At 39.7% G+C, this 23,089-nt stretch overlaps 1 protein-coding gene across 2 annotated transcripts in view; it reads right to left on the bottom strand.

Annotated features, from left to right (window-relative positions):
• LOC114648101 (peroxidasin) overlaps window positions 1-23,089 on the bottom strand; it is a 241,956-nt gene that overhangs the window by 149,905 nt on the left and 68,962 nt on the right. The window lies entirely within an intron of this gene.

Below are 23,089 nucleotides of genomic sequence, written 5' to 3'. Positions count from 1 at the left end.
ACTGGCCAAGGACAGGTGTGCCAAGCTTGTGGCATCACATTCAAAAAGACTTGAGGCTGTAATTGCTGCCAAAGGTGCATCGACAAAGTATTGAGCAAAGGCTGTGAATACTTATGTACATGGGATTTCTCAGTTTTTTTATTTTTAATAAATTTACAAAAACCTCAAGTAAACTTTTTTCACATTGTCATTATGGGGTGTTGTGTGTAGAATTCTGAGGAAAAAATGAATTTAATCTATTTTGGAATTAGGCTGTAACATAACGAAATGTGGAAAAAGTGATGCGCTGTGAATACTTTCCGGATGCACTGTATGTGTTGGGGGTGAAGTTCACTTTTTTCTGAAATAAAGAATACACAATTAATGTTGATGGTACTGTTAACTTTCTCAACGTAATGCAAGAACAACCATTTTTAATGAATCCTTCCTCACCTAATTTCTTTTTTTGCAGTGTTCTAAAGACTGACTTTTTGTTATCTTTAGGGCATAAAGGATACAAAATTAAAACTGTCTTGAGAACATTTTTGGATATATTATTCTTTTTATTTTTGTTTCTTTTATTGTTATTTTTTGGTGTCTTCACCACTTTAAGGTTTGTTTGATGGGGCCCCTCCATTTTGTGAATGAGTTGCACAGGCACTACCATATTTTTTTTTTGTGACCTTACAATAATATCACACTTCATCTATAAAAGACAACACCCTGTAGTAACAAGTAACCAAACCTGTGAATAAATTTTAACACTGATGCAGATCTGGATAGCTTTAAGTAAATATATGACTGTTGGCAGGTTTAAAACTTCTGACTTGTTTATTTCGACTCTGATTTGTTTTGTTAAATTGTTAGAATTTTTAAAATCTGTCAATTTTGGTACTGCTCTTTACCTGAGTTCTGATAATTCTTGTATATCTTCCTTTAACAACAATTTGGTAAGCTCATCTTTTTGACCTCATAGGTTTGCAAACTTGACATTTTCACCATTGGCAAAATAAAAACATATACTGTATTGACAGAACCCAGTGGCAATCAGTTTAAACCCACTGAAAAGAGCTGAACATTTTTTACTTGATGGTATTTAATTGGATTGCAGTAGGAAATAACAAAAATGATTTTACTTCTATGAATAACAGATTGATAAAAACAAAATACCATTAACATGTAAACAGTTGTCAACTCCAGTCCAAAAGAAAGTTAAATAAATTTAGTTTTATACAGATTATATGCTATAATTCCAAAATTCTTCTCATTCCAAAATTGAAACACTTTATAGAGGTGAACACCATCCCAAAGATCTTTACACACAAAGTACAACTGTTCACAAATTTCACAGAAACCACTTTAGTAATGTTCATATTAGGAGAATATGTGGGGTAATACTACAATGCAATGTGAACACTGTAGTCAGAAATCTAAGCATTTTTTTAATTACAGCCTAGCATACAGTATAGGTAACTGATTCATTACTAAATAGTCCTTCTTGATGTCAAAGGTCATGAACTGTACTGCTGAAATTGAATATTTGAAATGTTTTCAAGTGTGAAAGCATGGGTGTCCCATGCGATTGATTAGTGTCCCAGTCAGAGATGATTCTAGAGCGAGAGGGAAGTACTGTATACAACGTGTTTATTTCAAAAAGGCATTCAAATATTATAAATTCTGACAACACAAGTGTATTTCAAGTTCATGTTCAATAGTGTTACATCAAAGTCACAAAACCATCTCAAACTGATTCTTAATGAGTATATTAGATTACCCTTATATAAAGTACATATTTATGAAAAATATATTTTTAGCAAACATACACTTCGATATATGAAGCAGTGAATACACTTATCATAAAATTCTAGCAGAGATTATCTCCAGACCAATTCTCTAAATATTAAGTCGATAAAGTGTATTGCACACCAGTAAAGTCTGCTTAACAAAGAAAATATAAGATCATTTAATATGTGATATGTTATTAGGAAACAAACTTTGAAGAGTCTACACAAATATTTGTGAGCTAACAGTGAAGTATATCTACTTTTGGAGCTACAGTACATAGAAAAAAATGTACCTGCATTTCTCTCTTGCATTTTAATCATCTCTACTTTGGACCTCTCTATACCCACTGAATTAAAATCCCACTTTACTGTGTTATATCATACTCCCATGTACTCCTGTTTGAAAACTACTTACTGTATATAATATTCTTTTAAATTTGTTTAATAGTAATGATCTTGTGTTTCATCCTCCTACTTTTAATTGGGGCGGTAAGATGGCATAGTGGTTGACTCCTACTTACAGATACTATGCACTGGGTTCAATTTCCACAACTGGACACTGTCTGTGCAGAGTTTTTTTTATGCCATAGCTCCCACATTTCCAAAGATGTGCAAAATTGGTTTAAATCACTTTTCTAAATGGCTCTTTCTAAATGTGGGTGTGTGACAAGTACACATTGTGTAGGACTAAGAATGGATTAAGTGAGTTTGGGAATGTTATGCTACTCTGAGTCATATCCATTTTTGCTTTGCAAAGCACCTTGTGATGGCTTGCTCTGTAAAGGGTGCCATACAAAATAAACAGTGACCTGGGATTTTATCTACCATCTGTATCTATCTCAGTGTACCTTCCCTTTCCAGGATTTCTGTACCCTTTCTGTACAGGCTTGTGAAGGCACATGACAGAGCTACAGGGACTTATTTTTGAGCATGCAGCACACAGTAAGAATTTTTTCAAACCTACTTAAGTGTCTTCAATTAGTAAAAATAAAACAAACATAACTAAATATCAGTTAATCATTCTTATAATGGCATGTTAACAAAGCACAGCTTTGTGGGCATCAAATGTAATGCTATGCTTCCAAAAAACAAATGGACCTTAATGAAATTTCACTTATCTCCTACCACCTCCATGCCTGGGAAGTGACAAACACACCAAAACAATAGGAAATGGTGTCATCTGTTATCAATTAAAATACAGAGAATAATGCAATCAAACCTATTAATCCTGAAAGTAAAAAAAAAACTGTCAGATCAGGGGGGTATGTGGCATCATCTTTGCAGAACCAATATGACAATGCCAAAGAAATTCTGTGTTAAATTTGTTTGTAATAATTTACCTTCAAGGAAAAAAAATGTGTTTGGCAGAGTAGTGGCGTCAGGATGTTACATTACTATCGATCACAATTTCCTTTCTGGCTAATAAAAGACCAAACTGTTTCTTGTTTTCCACCCAGGCTCTAAATCTTCACAGACCTGAGGAAGTAGCTGTTTAGACGAGCCTTCAAAATTATCTTAGGTTATACACAAACATAATATGAAAACTGCCAGAATTTTATTTAGTATGTTCTACCACAAAAACGAATACAAAAATTCAAGAACCATTGAAAAGGAAATTTCTTTTCCTACATAAAAGCTTGCTTGAACCTATAGATAATAAGTAACAAACTAAAGAAATACTGTTTTGATTTACATTCAACATGGTAAATTAAGTTATGTTAATAAAAATTGCATTGAAACCAACTGTCTTATTTATTTATTCTGAAGAGAGAATTTACTGTGCTACATACAGTACAAAGTTTTACTAAACAAATTTATTTCTGTTGGCCTTGGTATAACTGTGTGAAACTGTGAATACTGGACATATAAGCAGCAAAGCATGTTAAACTTTAATAGTACTATAACATTTGTAGTTTAAAAAGCAACTTTTGTATATGACTTTGAAAAACGTTCCATGTTATTATTCCTTTTAAATCAAATGGATGCCAAAATAAGCCGCCCTGATTTAATTCTAATAGATGTTCCTTATGGATACAAGCCACTTATTAAATTGTTCTTTGGGACTTTGGAAGAGGTGCAGCTATACTTAGATCCCTACTAGGCAGACAAATAAACTCAATGTCTTGTGCTGTAAAACTAGTTCCATGTATGAGCCAGGGATGAATCACCAAAAGAACGAGCTGGCATTACATCAACTATAGCAGGAGAGCCTATAAAAAAGGCAACTCTGCACAGTTACAGGTGCTTTTTCCAACTAGCACAGCAAAAGCCAAGCAGTCCTTTTAAGGATAGCAAGTCGCCTCAAAGAGCCATGTAAAGAGCAAAGAATCTATCTGTTGTGGCACTCGGGGTTTGTGTAGTGATGTGATGTTATGCTGGGCGGCACGCTGGTGCAGTGGTAGTGCTGCTGCCTCGCAGTAAGGAGACTTGAGTTCACTTCCCAGGTACTCCCTGCGTGGAGTTTGCATGTTCTCCCCGTGTCTGCGTGGGTTTCCTCCCACAGTCCAAACACATGCAGGTTAGGTGCATTGGCGATCCTAAATTGTTCCTAATGCATGCTTGGTGTGTGGATGTGTGTGCCCTATGTTAGGCTGGCGCCCTGCCTGGGGATTTGTTCCTGCCTTGCGCCCTGTGTTGGCTGGGATTGGCTCCAGCAGACCCCTGCAACCCTGTGTTAGGATATAGCAGGTTGGATAATGGATGGATGGATGGATGATGTTATGCTGTATATTCAGTGATTTAAATCCATTATCTCCATGTTAGGTGATGATCAGGTGTCCTGCAAGTCTGTGGTTTAAAAAGCAGGTTAAGAAAATTGATGGACTGATAACAATCGCTTCAGTGACACAGTGGTGGAGTAATTAGCACTGCTGGCTCTGCAGCTTACCCAGTCTCCTTCTGTTTTGTAAGATTTATACAGTTAAGCTTAACAGTATTTCCACATTCAAAACACACAGTTTTTCAGATTAGTTGGTCAATCTAAAGAGTGAGTGGTCTGCTAAGAGTGAACATCACTGTGTTAGTTCTTGCCTTGCAGCTAATGATGTTGGAGTAGGTTTCAGCTTCCTGCAATCCTGAATTGAAAATAACAAAATCAGAAAGGAGAGAGATGGAAAAAAATCAATGAACTATAGAACCCACTTAATCATAATCAGTCTATAACACTAAAGGGGCACTTTAGCCAAGTTATTTTCTAATGAAGATGTGTGTCAATTGTAAATGCTAACTGTACTGGATTTTTTCTACAAGGTTTCAAAAAATAGGAATGTAGAGACAGGGATTGGGTAAGCTATTTTGTATTTTCCATTGAAAATGAAATGATGTATTTTAACACATTCTTCTTTATTATGATGCATGAGAATGATGATATGTTGCATGTTGGCCAGAAATACAAGTAGGAATTTTACTATATACTGTGACAATACAAGTAGTACAACAACTACCACTATTTCTACATGTTTGGTGAATCATTGTTATTCACTGACAACAAATTTACTTTCCATAATTATGCAATGATTTCAAATCTCGAAACTAGAAAATAAAATGGTAAATCAAATGTTGAGTTGTACTTGAAAACCAGTCAATGAATATGACTTCCAGACTTCATTATATACTAGTGTGACCCACTTCTCACAGTACTGTGTGCAATTTCTGTCACCTCAAACAGAAAATGTAAAAATCAAATGGTAGCACTGATATTTTATAAAAGTTGTATTTTACTATGCAGTTTTCATTTTTAAAATGAAATTTAGTTTTAAAAAGTAGTATTAGGTGTCACTCTAAATAACTTAATTCTATTAACGTGCAACATGTGCTTTACTATTTTCCTGTACACTTAATTATATTTTATGAGCACTGCTAACCCAACGACTGCCATCATAATTTCTACCATCTGTTGGCATGCTTTCCAAGTCACCTTGATAAACACAGGAGTCTTTGTTAAGCATTCAAAACCACTGTTGGCTTCTCAATCACACCCCTGGTTGTCAGTCCAGCATTTCCGTAATTAATATCACCATTCATCTAGATAAAGCCAGCACAGAGAATAGGAAATTGGCAGCATGAAAAACACATGGCTTAAATTATTATTTAATTCTTTATTTAGTTAATGTCCTAATCTAAGGCACTTATGAAAATAAGCTAGCACATACAGTATACAGTTTGAGTCATCCATCCATTTAATGACTTTATTTTGTACTCAAGTAGCCTGGCTACAATAAAGGCTCTAGAGTGTACACAATTCCATGTGGGACACATTCAACTCTGATATAAGAGCAATCGTAAGTAGTCAGTCTAAAGTCTTCCAGTTGTGGGAAGAACTATGCAATGTACAGTTTTGAGTTCTGTTAGACCACATCTTACACAAACTGGGTAAGAGTGTTTTTTAAGTCTTTTTTCAAAGACTGACTTAGTTAGGCAAAAAACTAAATAAATAAGTGAAAGGTCATATTCCTCATACTGTCTGTCATTATCTGGAGGTATATCCATTTGAAAACACTGGTATGGTTTCAAAATGCTACACATGTCTTTATCTCAGCTAAAAAAAAAACTATAATTTGTAAAGCAGATATTGAAGAAAGGTTACTAAAGGTGGTAACGTTTCTTTATCAAAGTCTCTAAACTACATGTAGTACAAAAAATCTTTTGATAGAAGATTATATTTTGTTTGTAGGTATTGAAAAAATGCAAATATGTTGTCACTGTACAAATCTATGGAGTGAAGTGTACTTTAGGAATGTTGGACACATGCAGAGTAACTGTCCAGTAAGAATTCCATTGTTTCAGTTGTCACATCTCAACCTTACAGTGTCTCCTCCACAGGTAGTATATTCCAAGTGAGTGCTGAAATACCAGGGGCCTCATGTATAACGCCGTGTGTAGAATTCACACTAAAACATGGCGTACAGACAAAAACAGTAATGTGTGTACACAAAAAAATCCAGATGCATAAATCTGTGCATATGCCAACTTCAACATTCTTCCGCTACATAAATCCTGGTCAGTGTGAAATGTAACACATGTGCACGCGCCTGCTGCCCCACTCCGACTCCTCCCAGAATTATGTCTCTTTGAATATGCAAATCAATGTAAATAGCCCCTTAAGTTCAGAATTCTGTGAAAAGACAATGACAAAAGCATGGGGAAAATAGAAGAATTTCAGCAAATACCAAGTGGACAGAAGGAAAAACGTACTATTTGTTGGTTTAAGCAGTGGTATAAACAACAAAAGTAAGTTGATCAAGTGACATAGAGTTGCAGATAAACTCAAAATTTCAAGTTCAAGTCGCACAGTGCCTGAAATAAATAACAAGTTGTCAAATATCAAAGTCGGCGTGAAAAGGCAAGTCGTTGCCCACCGTCTGAGTGTCATTTGGAAGTGTATTAGGGCAGTGGTTCCCAAAGTGGGGGTCGTGAGACATTGGGGGGGGGGGGGGGGGGGGGGGGGCGGGGGGGGGTCGCGAGATGATTTCCAAGAAATCAAATACTTTTTTAAACTTTTTAGAAATTAATTAATTTAATTTTTTAGAAATAACATTTTATCCATAACTAACAAAACATAAAAACTAGTAGTTAATAGTTACATTAAAAAAAAAACATGCAAATTAAAAAGCCATCAGACTGTTTTGGAGCGAGTGCGTCGGTGTTGTGTACAGACGGTGCTGGAGCGATGCTGGGGAAAAAGAAAGGTCTTAAAGCAAGAGTCTTACAAGTGGCGCCTCACGTAAAATTCACGCATTGTATTATACACAAAGAAGCTCTTGCGAGCAAAACACTTGACCCAGAACTTAAACGTGTTCTTGAGACTTCGATAAAAATGGTCAACAATATAAAAGCGCATCCACTCAATATCAGACTGTTTGCCACTCTCTAACGAACTGGGATCAGAGCATGAGTGCTTGCTTTTCCATACAGAAGTCAGGTGGCTTTCGCGAGGGAATGTGCTCTGCCGCCTGTTTGAGCTGCGGGACGAAGTGCGCTTATTTCTGATGGAGCATGGGTCCCAGCTCGCTGATCACCTCACTGATCCTGACTGGTTAACAAGGCTAGCGTATTTGGCTTGCATATTTGAAAAACTGAATGGACTTAATATGTCATTTCAAGGTGAGAACACACACATAATTTCGCTAAATGATAAAATCCACGCATTCAAGAGAAAACTTGAGCGCTGGACTGAGCGAGTTGAAATAGGAAGGATTGATATGTTTTCTGAGCTGGATGAAAAAAGTTATATGGTTGTTAGAGCGTTATGTTCTTTTTTGTTGTCATGCTCTTGTTTGGATAAGATATTTTGTTGAAATTAAACAAATGAGTAAATTACTATTAAAAAAAATTATATGGTTGTTAGACCATTGTGTTCTTTCGTGTTGTCATTCTCATGTTTGGATAGGCCTATTGGCGCATGTGCACCGTTGCGCGCAACATTTGTATATTTTAACCACTTCCGAGGATAGTGGGGGTCACGAGTCACTGGCACGGTTATTTTGGGGGTCGTGAGCTGAAAAGTTTGGGAACCCCTGTATTAGGGAACAGAGAAAAGAAAAAAAAAATAGGGACACTGATAAAAAAAAGGTCAAAATATCAACTTTAATCTAAAAATTTCCACTTTAATCATGTAGTTTATTTTGTCATTAAAGTAGAATGTCATAAACTTAATCTTAAAATTTTTTAATTTACTAGTTTCTCAAATCGCATCGTAACTAAAGTAACACCTTAAATGCTTCTTTGTATTCTTTGTGTTCTTCTATGTGCTCTGCGTGTGTGAATCATTGCATGCTTCTTAAACAGGCTCTCTCTTATGCCAACAGGACATAGAATACATTACATTCATTATATTACAGCTCTTTGAACAATTTAAATACTAAGATGTATACTTGATATCATTTTCATGATGATAGGAAGCATGTATTAAACATGGGGGCATGATGGCACAGTGGTAACGATAAACTGGTGCCCCATCCAGAGATTTTTCCTGCCTCCCACAAGATGCTTGCTGCGCCGTGCGCGGCCCTCAATGGAATAATTTATTGCAGCATTACTGTCTCTTTCAAACATACTAAACCCTAATTCCTGCCCTTGCTTTGCTTTCTCCACATAACCAATCGCCACACAAGTTCTACAATAAATGTCAAGCCATCTATTAACTTAGAACTCCGATTATTCCAAATTTTTAAGGAACATTGAAATATCTTCATAATACATGTTTAATTATTCCATCCATCTATCCATCCAGAGTCGCACCAGTCCCAGCAACCATACAGCGCGAGGCAGGAACAGTCCCTGAACAGAGCACCAGCTCATCGTTACTGCTGCGCCTTCGTGCCCACACATTTAATTATTAACAGTATACAGGCAGTCCCTGGGTTACGTACGAGATAGGGACTGTAGGTGTGTTCTTAAGTTGAATTTGTATGTAAGTCGGAACAGGTACATTACTTTAATAAATGCTATTGTTGACCGACTGTAACCAAGTTCTCTGCCAATGAATGATGGAGTTTCACCTCTCTCTGACCTTTTTATTATTTCTACTTTATTTTCCATGGTGATGGTTTTTCTCTTCTTTACTGTATCACCAGCACTTGCATCAGATTTATGTTTCAGAGACATTGGTAAAGGGTGAAGACAAAAGGTTAAGATGAGCTCTTCTGCACAGCACTGTTCACGCTATCACAGCAGGAAGGCACCCCTCGTCAGCATGTCTGGCATACTGAACGAGACACAACTTCCTGCTATGTACGTAACAGTACAAGCAGGCATGCTATTGAGAATGAATGGGGGCAGCAAGGGGAGATTCACCATTTGCCCACCACACAGTCACCTCCACTTACATACAGTATGCTGCCTGCAGCGTCTGCCCACCGTGAACGAACAGGGTGTGGCCAACGGCGGGTAGTGAATCACCCACGACCGCCTCCATTCAACAGGCAGCCACCCAAGGCACACTATACAATGCTGCCCCCTGCCGCCCCATTCACCCTCAATGGCCTCTATTCAGCCACAACCAGGTCACCGCTTGCAGCATCACCAGCCGCCCACTGAGAACGAACAGGGCAGTCAGGAGTAGTAGCTGCGGCGGCGTGGTGGTTGGGCAGCGAACTGCCCCATCAAGCCTCCGTCCTGCACACAAGTGGTAGCAGTGGCCTCGGCGACTATGGACCCTGGGTCACCGCTTGCCGCGAACCCAGCGGCCCACTGAGAATGAATGGGGTGTGGCTTCCACTGCCCCATTTATCAACCGGAGCCGCCTGAGGGACACTACACTGCGCGAGCAGCGAAATTGCCCCCTCCAGCCACCGCTTGCAGCATCCCCAGGTTGAAGATGACGGAGCGGCAGTTACTGAGGAGGCTGTGTCGCATCCCCCAGACAGCTGAAGGAGCAGCTGCGGCCCCATTCATAAGTCGTATGTCGGATGTCAATAACTTGGGGACTACCTGTGTATTATTTAAATGAAGTTAAAAATTTATCTGTATAATGTAATATACATACTTTACTGCATTTCACCTTAAAATGATATCAAGAGCTTCAAGAAGATAGCATTTGGAAATCTAAATCGATTTAGGAGCCAGTCGCCATCATATGTAAATACTCGTTTTCTTCTATTGAATTGAATTGAATTCCTTTATTGTTATTGTATGGTGCAATGAGAATCAATATACAAATCCACCATAAACTTATTTTCCTATAAAATTATGAAATAACAGTAATAATAATAATAAGATAAAAAAAACTATGAAAAATATACAGTATGAAGCATAAGTACAATATACATGTACGTATAGTGCAGATAGTGAAATGGTTCATAAAGTGGCTCAGGTTGTGCAATATGACAACTGTAGTGCAAGTTTACAGTAAGGTAATTGTACAGTACTTATAAATACAAACAGTTCTACCGGGAGAACTTGATGGACCGATTGAGTGTGTTTAGAGCTCTTGGGATGAAACTGTTTCTGAACCACGAGGTCCCTACAGGAAAGGCTCTGAAGCGTTTGCCGTATGTGAATCTAAAAAATAAGGGGAAACCACACAGTAGCACTGCTTTGACGCTGGGTGCTGCCAGTTTGCAAAACCGAGCTGAAAACTTGCGTATGCAATGGATTGAGCTGGCATGAGAATGTGCGTACGTAACATTTTTTTGCATACGCACTTGTTTATACATGAGACCCCTAGTCTTTACTTAGTTGGTAAAAATAAATGGAAACAAGGAGGAATTAGAGAAGGATTTCCTCTCCATGATAAGGCAAGTATGCAAAAATCTATTTCTGTCTTACTACTTTTACAGTTTTATATTACATATATTTGCAACCAATTTAATTATAGTTAAATTAGTCTTACAGTACAAAATAAAAATTGGTGTTAAAGGTTAAAGCACTAATGTGGAGTGAAGCCTGTCTGGATTTATTATTTTGTAATAATCAGGATCAAATTGAAGTTGTAGAGGTGGTTGAACCACTAGGGTCAAGTGACCATAATAAAATGCAATTGTCTGTGTTTTGTAAGAGTGTGGATGCAAAGATTAAAATTGTTAAGTTAAACTTTGGTGGGGCAAATTTTGAACAGATGTGACAAAGTCTAAGGAGGACAGACTGGGATAAGCATTTAAAGGTGGAGACAGTCAAAGAAGAGTAAAACAGGTTTAAAATATTTTACATGTAATGCAGGACAGGTACATACCTAAATTTATAATTAATAGGACATTTTAAAAACCCCACAGTGGGTTAATAAAGAGTTAAAAAAGAAGCTGCAAAGGAAAAAAACAGCTGTACAAGGCGTATAAGACTAAGAACTCCAAGGTGAATCATAGGGCATATGAGAATATGAGGACAACCATTAAGAAGGATATTAGGAAGGCTAAACGCCAGCTAGAGAGGAACAGAGCAGATAAGGTGAAAGATAACCTGAAGAGATTCTTTCAGTATTGTAGTAGTAAAAGAACAGTCAAGGAGGAGGTGAAGTGCATCAGGAATAGTAAAGGGGAATTAAAAAATACAGACAGTGAAATAGTGGACACTCTAAACTTGCATTTTTCTGAGGTCTTCACAAGTGTGGAAATGGATAAAATCCCAGCAGTAAATGAGACTACTAAGAACGTTCTGAGTGATTTAGCAATTGTAGGGGGAGAAGTACTGCTCAGATTAAATAGGCTGACAAACAAATCACCAGGACCAGATAATATTTACCCTCGAGTTCTTAAGGAGGCTAGCGAGTACAAATATAAACCCTTGACACATATTTTTAAGAAGTCACTGTACACTAAGGAGATTCCAAAGGACTGGAAAATGGCAAATATTATCCCATTACAGTGGAACCTCGGTTCACGAACGTCTCAGTACACGTACAAATCGGTTTACGACCAAAAAGTTCGCCAAACTTTTGCCTCGGTTCACGACCACACACTCGGTATACAAACAAGCCAATTTCCCTTTCGGTTTGTACATGTTCAGTCTCTCCCTGTGCATTTGCTGTGCAGCGAGCAAGAGCGACACAAACACACACACACACACACACACACACACACAGGCAGCGCGAGAGAGAGAGACGCGCACACACACAGGCTGGGCGAGAGAGAGACAGACCACACACACAGGCAGCGAAAGAGAGAGAGAGGGCTTGACGCATAAGGTAGGAAGGCAGTTAAAGAATGCACTGGGCTTGATTTTGTTTCACTTCTGTTTACAGCGCTCGGTTCGTAGCGTGCATTGTTGCAATGTTACTTTTCTTGGTGGTTTATTAAATTACGGATTTTTTCAAATGTTCATTTGTTTCCCTGTGCTTAAAACTCATTAAAAAAAAGTGTTTTTAGCCGTGTTGGTAGCACTATAGCGCGAACTATTGCAGTGTTAGTTTTCTCTGTTGTTCAAGGTTTTCTTAGTGTTATTCAATGTTTTTACATTTAGTTTACTATTACGCTGTGCATTCTATGGTTTAATTAACCATATTTGTGCTTAAAACCTTAAAAAAATATATATTTACTTACAGTTCGTATGGTCTGGAACGGATTAATTGTATTTACATACAATCCTATGAGGGAAATTGCTTTGGTTCACGACCAAATCGGTTTACGGCCAGAGTTTTGGAACAAATTATGGTTGTGAACCAAGATTCCACTGTATATAAAAAGGCAGACCAGGCTGATCCAAGCAACTATAGGCCAGTAAGCTTAACGTGCATCACGGTAAAATTATTGGAAGGATTTATTAATGATAAGAATGAGCAGCACATGACAAGTAAAGGAGTTTTTCTGAATAGTCAGCATGGGTTCAGAAGAGGAAGGTCATGCTGGAATTCTTTGAAGAAGCAACAAAAGGATATGATCAAAGTGGATTATATGATATTATTTATCTTGACTTTCAGAAAGTGTTTGATAAGGTGCCACATGAGAGATTGGGCTAAAAGAAATGGGAGTTCAGGGTGATGTTTGTAGATGTGTGCTGAATTGGCTCAGACACAGGAAGCAGAGGGTTATGGTGCGAGAAACCTTATCAGAATTGGCTGATGTTAAGAGTGGTGTTCCACAAGGGACAATGCTAGGGCCACTGCTATTTTTAATATATATAAATGATTTAGATAGGAATATAAGTAACAAGCTGGTTAAGTTTGCAGATGATACCAAGACAGGCAGATTGGAAGATAATTTGGAATCTATTATATCATTACAGAAGGATTAGGACAGCATACAGGCTTGGGCAGATTTGTGGCAGATGAAATTACAAGTCCAAGGAAGATATGCTGAAGCTTTGTAATGTACTGGTGAGGCCTCATCTGGAGTACTGTGTGCAGTTTTGGTCTTCAGGCAACAAAAAGGCCATAGCAGTGCTAGACAAGTTCCAGAGAGGACTGACTAAGCTCATTCCAGGGCTATAGGGGATGAGTTATGAAAAAAGATTAAAAGAGTTGAGCCTTTTCAGTTTAAGCAAAAGAAGATTAAGAGATGACATGATTGAAGGGTTTAAAATTATGAAGGGAATTAGTACAGTGGATTGAGACTGTTATTTTGAAATGAGTTCATCAAGAACACAGGGATACAGTTGAAAATGTGTTAAGGGTAAATTTCACAGACACATTAGGAAGTTTTTCTTTACACAGAGAACCATGGACACTTGGAATAAGCTACCAAGTAGCGTGGTAGTCAGTAAGATTAAAGGGACTTTCAAAACTAGGCTTGATGTTTTTTTAGAAGAATTGAGTGGATAGGACTGAGGAGCTTTGTTGGGCTGAATGGCCTCTTCTTGTCTAGATTGTTCTAATGTTCTAAAGTTTATGATGCAGTTTCATATTGGGGCAGTGGTTAGCTCTGTTTCCACACAGATCCGGTGTCACAGCTCACAGTCAGCAATAGCTCCTACCAGCTTACATATACATTGTCGGAGGTGGCTGGGGGGGTGACCCGGCCGGGACGCCCCGGAGGACCAGAAGAGGGCTTATGCCTTCCCCAGACCACGTGGGGCGACCGCCCTGGCGGCTATGGGGCAGCCCTGGCTATGGGTACAAAGCATGGAAGCTCATCCCTGTAGGGGCCTGTGGTCACCTCCAGGGGGCGCCTGGATGCCTTGGGAACCCTGGACCTCAGCACTTCCGCCACACCTGGAAGTGCTGGGGGGAAGAGGAGCAGGGACACCCAGAGTGCTTTCGGGGGTGCAGCCGGCACTTCCGCCATACTGGGGTGTGTCGGTGGAAGATTGCTGGAACACACCTGGAGCACATCCGGGGGAATATAAAAGGGGCCGCCTCTCTTCATATTGTGACTAGAGTCGGGTGGAAGACGGACGAGGTCTGGAGGAGAGAGAAGGAGGCGGCCTGAAGAAGGAAAAGGCATTGTGTTGTGGCCAGGACTTTGGGGTATTGGGGTTTGTGTGCAATATTTGTAAAGATGGAGCACCTCAATAAGCGTGTGTGGGGTGATTCAAACGTGTCTGCCTGTCTGTGTCCGGGTCATGTTCCACAACATATAAAAGATTTCCATGTTACATTTACCGGCAACCCTAAATTAGCATGGCATAGATATAGATGTGTACAAAATTGTGTGAATGTAAAGGCATCCTGCACTGGGTTATCACCATCTTTGGATTCTCTGTAGCAATTATAGACAACTACTCAGTGCGACATGAATAAGAATAACATTAAGGTGCTATTTGGTAATTTGTATGTCATTAGTTGAATTAAGTCCAATAGCAATCTCTTGTGTGAAAGGCTAAACTAGGGTAATTAAAACAAAGCAGTTTCAAGAGAGGTCTAGAGCACCCCTAATGTAGTAATATTTTAAGGTATAGTTGCCAGATTTTGACTTGTGAATACTTTAAAATACTCTTATCCAGACATTAATATAGAAATCTCTTTAAATAAAGTGTAATTTAATTAATCTCAAGAAAAGCCGAATCAAATATACATCTCTTAAGTTTTCAGCTGCCTTTTCAATACTCTATATGGCTTTACAGCATACTGAACCTGTTTCTTTCTCTGCTGTAAAACTACTTTTTCTCTGTACTCAACAGCAACACTGACTGATTTGCCACTTCACACTGAAGCATACTGCCTATCAGTGATGTTAAAAATAATATATTTAAGTAAAATTTTGCTTATTTTAAGAGTCATAAAAATACATTAGCATTATACTGTTTTTGTCAATATTATTACTGTTAGACATTTTTAAGCATTGTACTTAATTCACTTGCTGACAAATTTACGGAAGATTAAAGGCTGCCTTTGAAAGAAATCAGTATTGCCCCTTTCTGCCATCTTGGATCTGAACTCAGAGGCAGGCACCCACAAAAAACCATAAATCTTTGAGAAATTATACTGCATATAAAAGAGCACAGAGGCTGGAATCTTGAGAGAAACACCTGTGCTGTGCTTAACAGAATACATCTTTCTTAAATTCACTTCCATCTGACCTAAAAGACCATATGTGAATGTGAGCCAAAATACTATTTACTGTACCAAGGCACTGCATGCTAAAAAGGGTATGGTGTAAGGAAATTAAAAGCTTATCTGCAGCATTACAGTCAGTCAGTCATTATCCAACCCGCTATATCCAACACAGGGTTACGGGGTCTGCTGGAGCCAATCCCAGCCAACACAGGGCACAAGGCAGGAACAAATCCCCGGGCAGGTCACCAGCCCACCGCAGGCAGCATTACAGCAAAATCTAAAATTATTTATTCTCGTAAAAGTCTGGTGCTTTTCTTTTATTTATCATGAATTTCATATAATTTTTTTTAAATTTGTAAAACTGCACAAAGCTTTTTTCTGTGACCAGTTTACATGCTTATGCTGCCTATTCCTGGTCTAATGCAGACTGTACTTTAACTATTACAGTACACTATGCAGTTTATCTCACCTTGCCTTTCACACACTACAGAAGGTAAATTATATGAGTACTGTTTATCAAACTGTAAAGTGTTTGTAGCAGGCCTTTTCCACATGTAAACACACAACTCCTCATTCCAATCATTCCAATACAGCCCCACTGAGCACATGTGCTTTTGGTTTTGATTCAAGTGAAGAATGCCATTCTAAGCCAGTTAATTTATATCAGGTCTATTTTTAAATAAATAACTTTATTATAATGTCGACAAGCTGTTTACTTTCAGACTCCAAGTCCAAGTATGGTGGCAGGAACTTGGCACTGTCTGCCTCCGGTGTATCGTTCAACCTTGTTACTTTGAGGCTCCCGCACATCAGTGAATTCTGGCTAGCAGTGCACACCCGCTGCTTCCTTTCTGATCTTTTCAGGCACTGATATTCTAATTCTCACCAAGGCTGTTCTTATAATGTATTAGCATTATAATGTTTACATTCTGCTCTGTTACATATATTTAGTGAACAGCCTACTTACTATACAAATGGTGGAGAAAATCTATCTTATATTCCCTAGCATTTCTTACTTTCTTGCATAATAAATTAACAAATGATTATATGAAAAAGGTGATCAAATTGAGAAATCATTTTTCGTTCTGTCCATTCTGAATGGTTAACTTAACGAATCCCAAAAAATGTGCTACATTACAGGCATTTAGAACAAGAGTCAAATGAAAATGGTGAAAGGTTACCAGGGTATCTATATATATAATTCACTAAGCAGCCGACCATGGCGCGTAAGATGCACGCAAGACAGAGAGCCATGCCGGCCAACTCACAGAGCCCCGCCCACCAACAATTCACTAAGCAGTCGACCATGGCACGCAAGACAGAGACCATGGAATACACACGACAGAGCCATGCCCGCCAACTCACAGAGCCCCGCCCACCAACTCTAAGACCATGGGATACGCACGACAGAGCCCCGCCCGCCAACTCTAACCCTCCTCCCGCGTCCACCCTCGCTCTCGAGGCATACACACTGCCTGCTCATGTGCCAGCACGCAACACCTCACCAAACACAGCCTCAGTCGCTTTCGTCTCTGCTACAGTCCACATGCACCTCTGAGACACGTTGACTTTTCATTGTTCTTTTCGGTTCCAGCTGCTTTTCTATATATAATCCACCAAGTCGCCTGACCATAGGATACGCACACACGGAAGACAGAGCCCCGCCCGCCAACTCTAACCCTCCTCCCGCGTCATGGGATACGCACGACAGAGCCCCGGCCGCAAACTCTAACCCTCCTCCCATGTCCACCCTCGCTCTCGTGGCATGAGCAGGCAGTGCGCATGGGGTACGCACAACACAGCCCCGCCCGCCAACTCTAAGACCATTGGGTACGCACGACAAAGCGTTGTTCTTAGTCACGGAAGCATAGTCATACAGTCTGCTCAACAATACGCTGACTACATGAATACTTCTGGAGTTTATGGTGGCGAAGCAGAAATTGTGACAATGTCCCAAATGCTTCCAGCTACTATCACCATTCACTTCCGAGATATCCCTGGCCCCCTCAGATTCAAATTTGCATTTTACTTTTACACGCAGACAATTTCCTGTTAGATTGGCCTTTGCAATGACAATTAATAAGGCACAGGGCCAAACTTTCAAAAAGATATGCCCATATCTGCCAAAACCAGTTTTCAGTCATGGATAATTGTATGTTGCTCTCTCCAGAGTTCCATCTTTTCATTCACTCACAGTCATATCCTCAAACCCACCCCATTTGGACAACTGTGTCTTTAAGGAAGTGTTCACCCATCAATAAATAATTATGCGGCGTATGCTATGCCGCGCATTGGCTAGTTTGTTAATGTTTATGTCTCCATGTAGGATTCTCCTGTTCATTTGGTTCCTATTTATGACCATTTGTCATTCTATTCTTGGTTTGTCAACCATACCCCTGATTTTTCTGTCTGTCCCTCTCACTTATTGAATTAATATTTCAAAAACAAATTATCAACTCTCTTTACTTAATGCCCGAGTGACTCATTTGAATTTAGTAAATTATGGAAAGCCATGGGGAAGAGCAAGTAGTCAATAGAAGGTGAGGACCCAATAGTTTCCTACTCAGTAGTTAATATTTCACTGGTTCTGTTTTAAATTCAGGGCGGCACGGTGGCGCAGTGGGTAGCGCTGCTGCCTCGCAGTTGGGAGACCTGGGGACCTGGGTTCGCTTCCCGGGTCCTCCCTGTGTGGAGTTTGCATGTTCTCCCCGTGTCTGCGTGGGTTTCCTCCGGGCGCTCCGGTTTCCTCCCACAGTCCAAAGACATGCAGGTTAGGTGGATTGGCGATTCTAAATTGGCCCTAGTGTGTGCTTGGTGTGTGGGCGTGTTTGTGTGTGTCCTGCGGTGGGTTGGCACCCTGCCCAGGATTGGTTCCTGCCTTGTGCCCTGTGTTGGCTGGGATTGGCTCCAGCAGACCCCCGTGACCCTTTGTTCGGATTCAGCGGGTTGGACAATGGATGGATGGATGGATGTTTTAAATTCACTGCATACAACATCCCATATAGTTGTTTCAGATTCTTAAAATGTGGATTACATGGTGCAGTGATCTCTTTTATTTTAGTTATATTATACCTGCACAAGCAATCTAAGCGTTTACTCATTGAAAGAGGGAGATGTTGGGATGCACTGATACAGTGCATTGTTGCACCCACCACACAATGAACCACCTCAGGATCCCAAATTATGACCCGAGCACAGCCGTGCAACAGGTGACACCTCAGCACTACACTAATTTGAATGGAATGGAATGGAACGGTGTGAGTTTTTTTTTTTACAATGGCTGCACTGCCAATCCTGGCACCAACCACCACATTTTCCCTGCAAGTTGGAGGACCTGCTTGCAGGGCTGGATGCAGGTTGACATCATACCCAGGATGAAGCAATTGCAGGTTAAGTGCCTTGCTCAAGGGCCCAACAGAGTGAAATCACTTCTGGCATTTATAGGATTCGAACCAGCAACTCTCTCTAGCCTCAGAGGCACCACTTCAGACTCAGTGAAAATCTCTCTATAAACATAAACTTTCTTGAACTTGCTTGAATAAAAAAAAACTATTAAAACAAGATTATCTAAATAAATCAAGCAAGGCTTTTAATATAGTCCAATTAAATTCCAGTCCATCTTCTTCTTCTTCTTCTTTTGGCTGCTCCCATTAGGGGTTGCCACAGCGGATCATCTTCTTCCATATCGCCCAGTCTTCTACATCTTGCTCTGTTATACCCACCACCTGCATGTCCTCTCAACCACATCCATAAACCTTTTCTTAGGCCTTCCTCTTTTCTGGCAGCTCTATCGTTAACATTCTTATCCTAGTATACCCAGCATCTCTCCTCTGCACATGTCCAACCAACGCAATGTAACCTCTCTGACTTTGTCACCCACCCTTTCAACCTGAGCCAAACCTCTAATGTACTCGTTTCTAATCCTGTCCATCCTCATCACATTCAATGCAAATCTTAACATCCTTAACTGCCAACTCCAGCTCTGTCTCCTGCTTATGGTCAGTGTAACCATCTCCAACCCATATAACATAGCTGGTCTCACTATCGTCCTGTAGACCTTCCCTTTCACTCTTGCTGATACCCATCTGTCACAAATCATTCCTGACACTCTTCTCCACCCATTCCACCCTGCCTGCACTCTTTTTCACCTCTCTTCCACAATCCCCATTACTCTGAATTGTTAATCCCAAGTATTTAAACTCATCCACCTTCACCAATTCTACTCCCTGCATCCTCACCATTCCTCTGACCTCCCTCTCATTCACACAAATGTATTCTGTCTTGTTCTTACTGACCTTCATTCCTCTCCTCTCTAGAGCAAACTTTCAACTCTCCAGGGTCTCCTCGACCTGCTCCCTACTCTTGCTACAGATTACAATGTCATCAACAAACATCATAATCCACGGGGACTCCTGTCTAATATCATCTGTCAACCTGTCCATCACCATTGCAAATAAGAAAGGGCTCAGAGCCAATCCCTGATGTAATCCCACCTCTACGTTGAATGCATCCATCACTACTACTGCAGTTCTCACCACTGTCATACTTCCCTGTACAACTCTTACATACTTCTCTGACACTCCCGACTTCCTCATACAATACCACAACTCCTCTCAAGGCACCCTGCCATATGCTTTCTCCAAGTCCACAAAGTCACAATGCAACTCCTTCTGGTCTTCACTACACTTCTCCATCAACACCCTCAGAGCAAACATTGCATCTGTGGTGCTCTTTCCTGGCATGAAACCATACTGCTGCTCACTGATCATCACCTCCTTTCTTAACCCATCTTCCACTACTGTTTCCCATAACTTCATGCTGTGGCTCATCAGTTTTTCCCCCTGTAGTTACTACAGCTCTGTACATCCCCCTTATTCTTAAAAATCAGCACCAGTACACTTCTTCCCCACTCCTCAGGCATCCTCTCACTTTCTAAGATTCCATTAAACAATCTGGTTAAAAACTCCACTGCCATCTCTCCTAAACACCTCCATGCTTCTACAGGTATATCATCTGGCCTTCCCATTCTTCATCCTCTTCATAGCTGTCCTGACTTCCTCCTTGCTAATCCATTGCACTTCCTGATTCACTATCTCCACATCATCCAGCCTTCTCTCTCTCTCATACTCTTCATTCATCAGCCTCTCAAAATACTCTTTCCATCTGCTCAACACACCCTCCTCACTTGTGAGTACATTTCCATCTTTATCCTTTATCACCCTAACCTGCTGCACATCTTTCCCAGCTCGGTCCCTCTGTCTAGCCAATCATTACAGGTCCTCTTCTCCCTCCTTAGTATCCAGCCTCTCATACAACTCAACATATGCCTTTTCTTTAGCTTTTGCCATCTCTCTCTTCACCTTGCGCCTTATCTCCTTGTACTCTTGTCTACTTTCTGCATCTCTCTGACTATCCCACTTCTTCTTCACCATCCTCTTCCTCTGTATACTCTCCTGTACTTCCCCATTCCACCACCAGGTTTCCTTTTCCTCCTTCCTCTGTCTAGATGTCACGCCAAGCACCTTTCTTGCTGTCACTCTTACTACTTCTGCTGTAGTTGCCCAGCTGTCTGGCAACTCTTCACTGCCACCCAGTTCCTGTCTTATCTCCTCTCTAAACTCAACCTTGCAGTCTTCCTTTTCCATCTTCCACCATTTGATCCTTTGGTCTGCCCTCCCTCTATTACGCTTCTTCTGGATCTCCAACATCATCATACAGACTACCATCCTATGCTGCCTAACTACACTTTCCCCCGTTACCACTTTGAAGTCTTTAATCTCCTTCAGATTGACTCTTCTGCGTAGGATATAATCTACCTGTGTGCATCTTCCTCCACTCTTGTACATCACCCTATGTTCCTTCCTCTTCTTAAAATACGTATTCACTACAGCCATGCCCACCCTTTTTGCAAAATCCACTATCCTCTAACCTTCTTCATTCTTCTCTTTGACACCATACCTACCCATCACCTCCTCATCTCCTCTGTTCCCTTCACCAACATGTCCACTGAAATCCACTCCAATCACCACTTTTTGTCCCTTGGGAACACTTCATCCAACTCACTCCAGAAATCTTCTTTCTCGTCCATTGAACGCCCAACTTGCAGGGCATATGCACTTACAACATTCATCATCACACCTTCAGTTTCCAGCTTCATAATCACTACTCTGTATGACACTCTTTTCACCTCCAAAACACTCTTGACATACTGCTCCTTTACAATAATCCCTACCCCATTTCTCCTCCCATCCATGCCATAATAGAACAATTTGAATCCATCTCCTAAATTCCAGTCCATAAGTTGTTTATATGTTGCTGAGACTTTGAATGGGATTGCACTAAAATGTACAGATTTGAATGCGAAATATAAAAGTTATTTTTCTGTACCTTGCTTCCTCATTTGTAATCAGTTCACTCATATATGCAAATCTAACATTAATAAAAACTATTACATATTTATTTCTAAATTGCTTACATAAGGATATATCTTATTATGTCAGCTAATTGTCTCTTCTGGATTATGAACAAAATTTCACAATGAGTTGGCACCACCTCAAAACAGTTGATTCAATATGTTAATAAAAATTTCTTTCAAGCAAAATTAACATTTAAACTCAAGCTTCCTTATGCTTATGAAATCATACTTTACTGTTCCTTTTGGGAAGCATAAACAGTCTGACAGGCATTCTACTGTATTGCAACAAAAAATTTAATTCTCAGACAGCTTCCTGAACTTTTAACATTTTTATCACTTAACCAAAACAATGCCCCCAAAAATAAAACTTCTGCTTTAAAGTTAAAAATGTGTTATGCAGCAGCTGCCCCTGTATTCTGACATGTAAAAATCAGATCAGTTATAATTTATGTTGTTTCCTGGTGGTTCTAACAATAATAAAACAAGACAACAAGAGCAAGAAATTAACTGAAGCTAAAGGAACATTCTTCCTTAACTTATGTGTCCATTCAGGATCTACAGTGCATGGCTTTACTTGTAATAAAGTCACAGGATATGTAAGATAAAAATAGAAAAAGATATGTAAATAGGAAAATACAGGAATAGGCTTTTGTGACTGATATGTAAATAACTTAATACCTCTTTAAAAACTGTCAGATTAAAAAAATAAATAATATACTGTATGTCTATTCCCAAATAAATGTGGCATGCCATGTTTTCATACTTTATTTTTTTTTTTCTTTTACACTTACATGGAAAAGAACAGACACTTTAGGGGTATAACTAGCAAAATCACACTACAGATACCCATGAGAAAAACATTTTGATCTGGATCCTGAGTATCTACACAATTATTCTGTCTGAATTGCATTTGGCAGTGTAATCACTCTGAGCACCTCATGATCACCTCAGCCTTATCATGGTGGCCATGTCCACATATCATGAAGTGTGCTCTGCTCTTTGCCTGTCAAACATGCAGGTGTTCAAACCAGGGAAACAGTAAAATAG

The sequence above is a fragment of the Erpetoichthys calabaricus genome, chromosome 3 (genome assembly GCF_900747795.2).
Source record: "Erpetoichthys calabaricus chromosome 3, fErpCal1.3, whole genome shotgun sequence".
In the NCBI taxonomy this organism is placed as follows: Eukaryota; Metazoa; Chordata; class Cladistia; order Polypteriformes; family Polypteridae; genus Erpetoichthys; species Erpetoichthys calabaricus.
The sequence above is the reverse complement of the archived record's forward strand: the minus strand, read 5'-3'. Positions and strand labels throughout refer to the sequence as shown.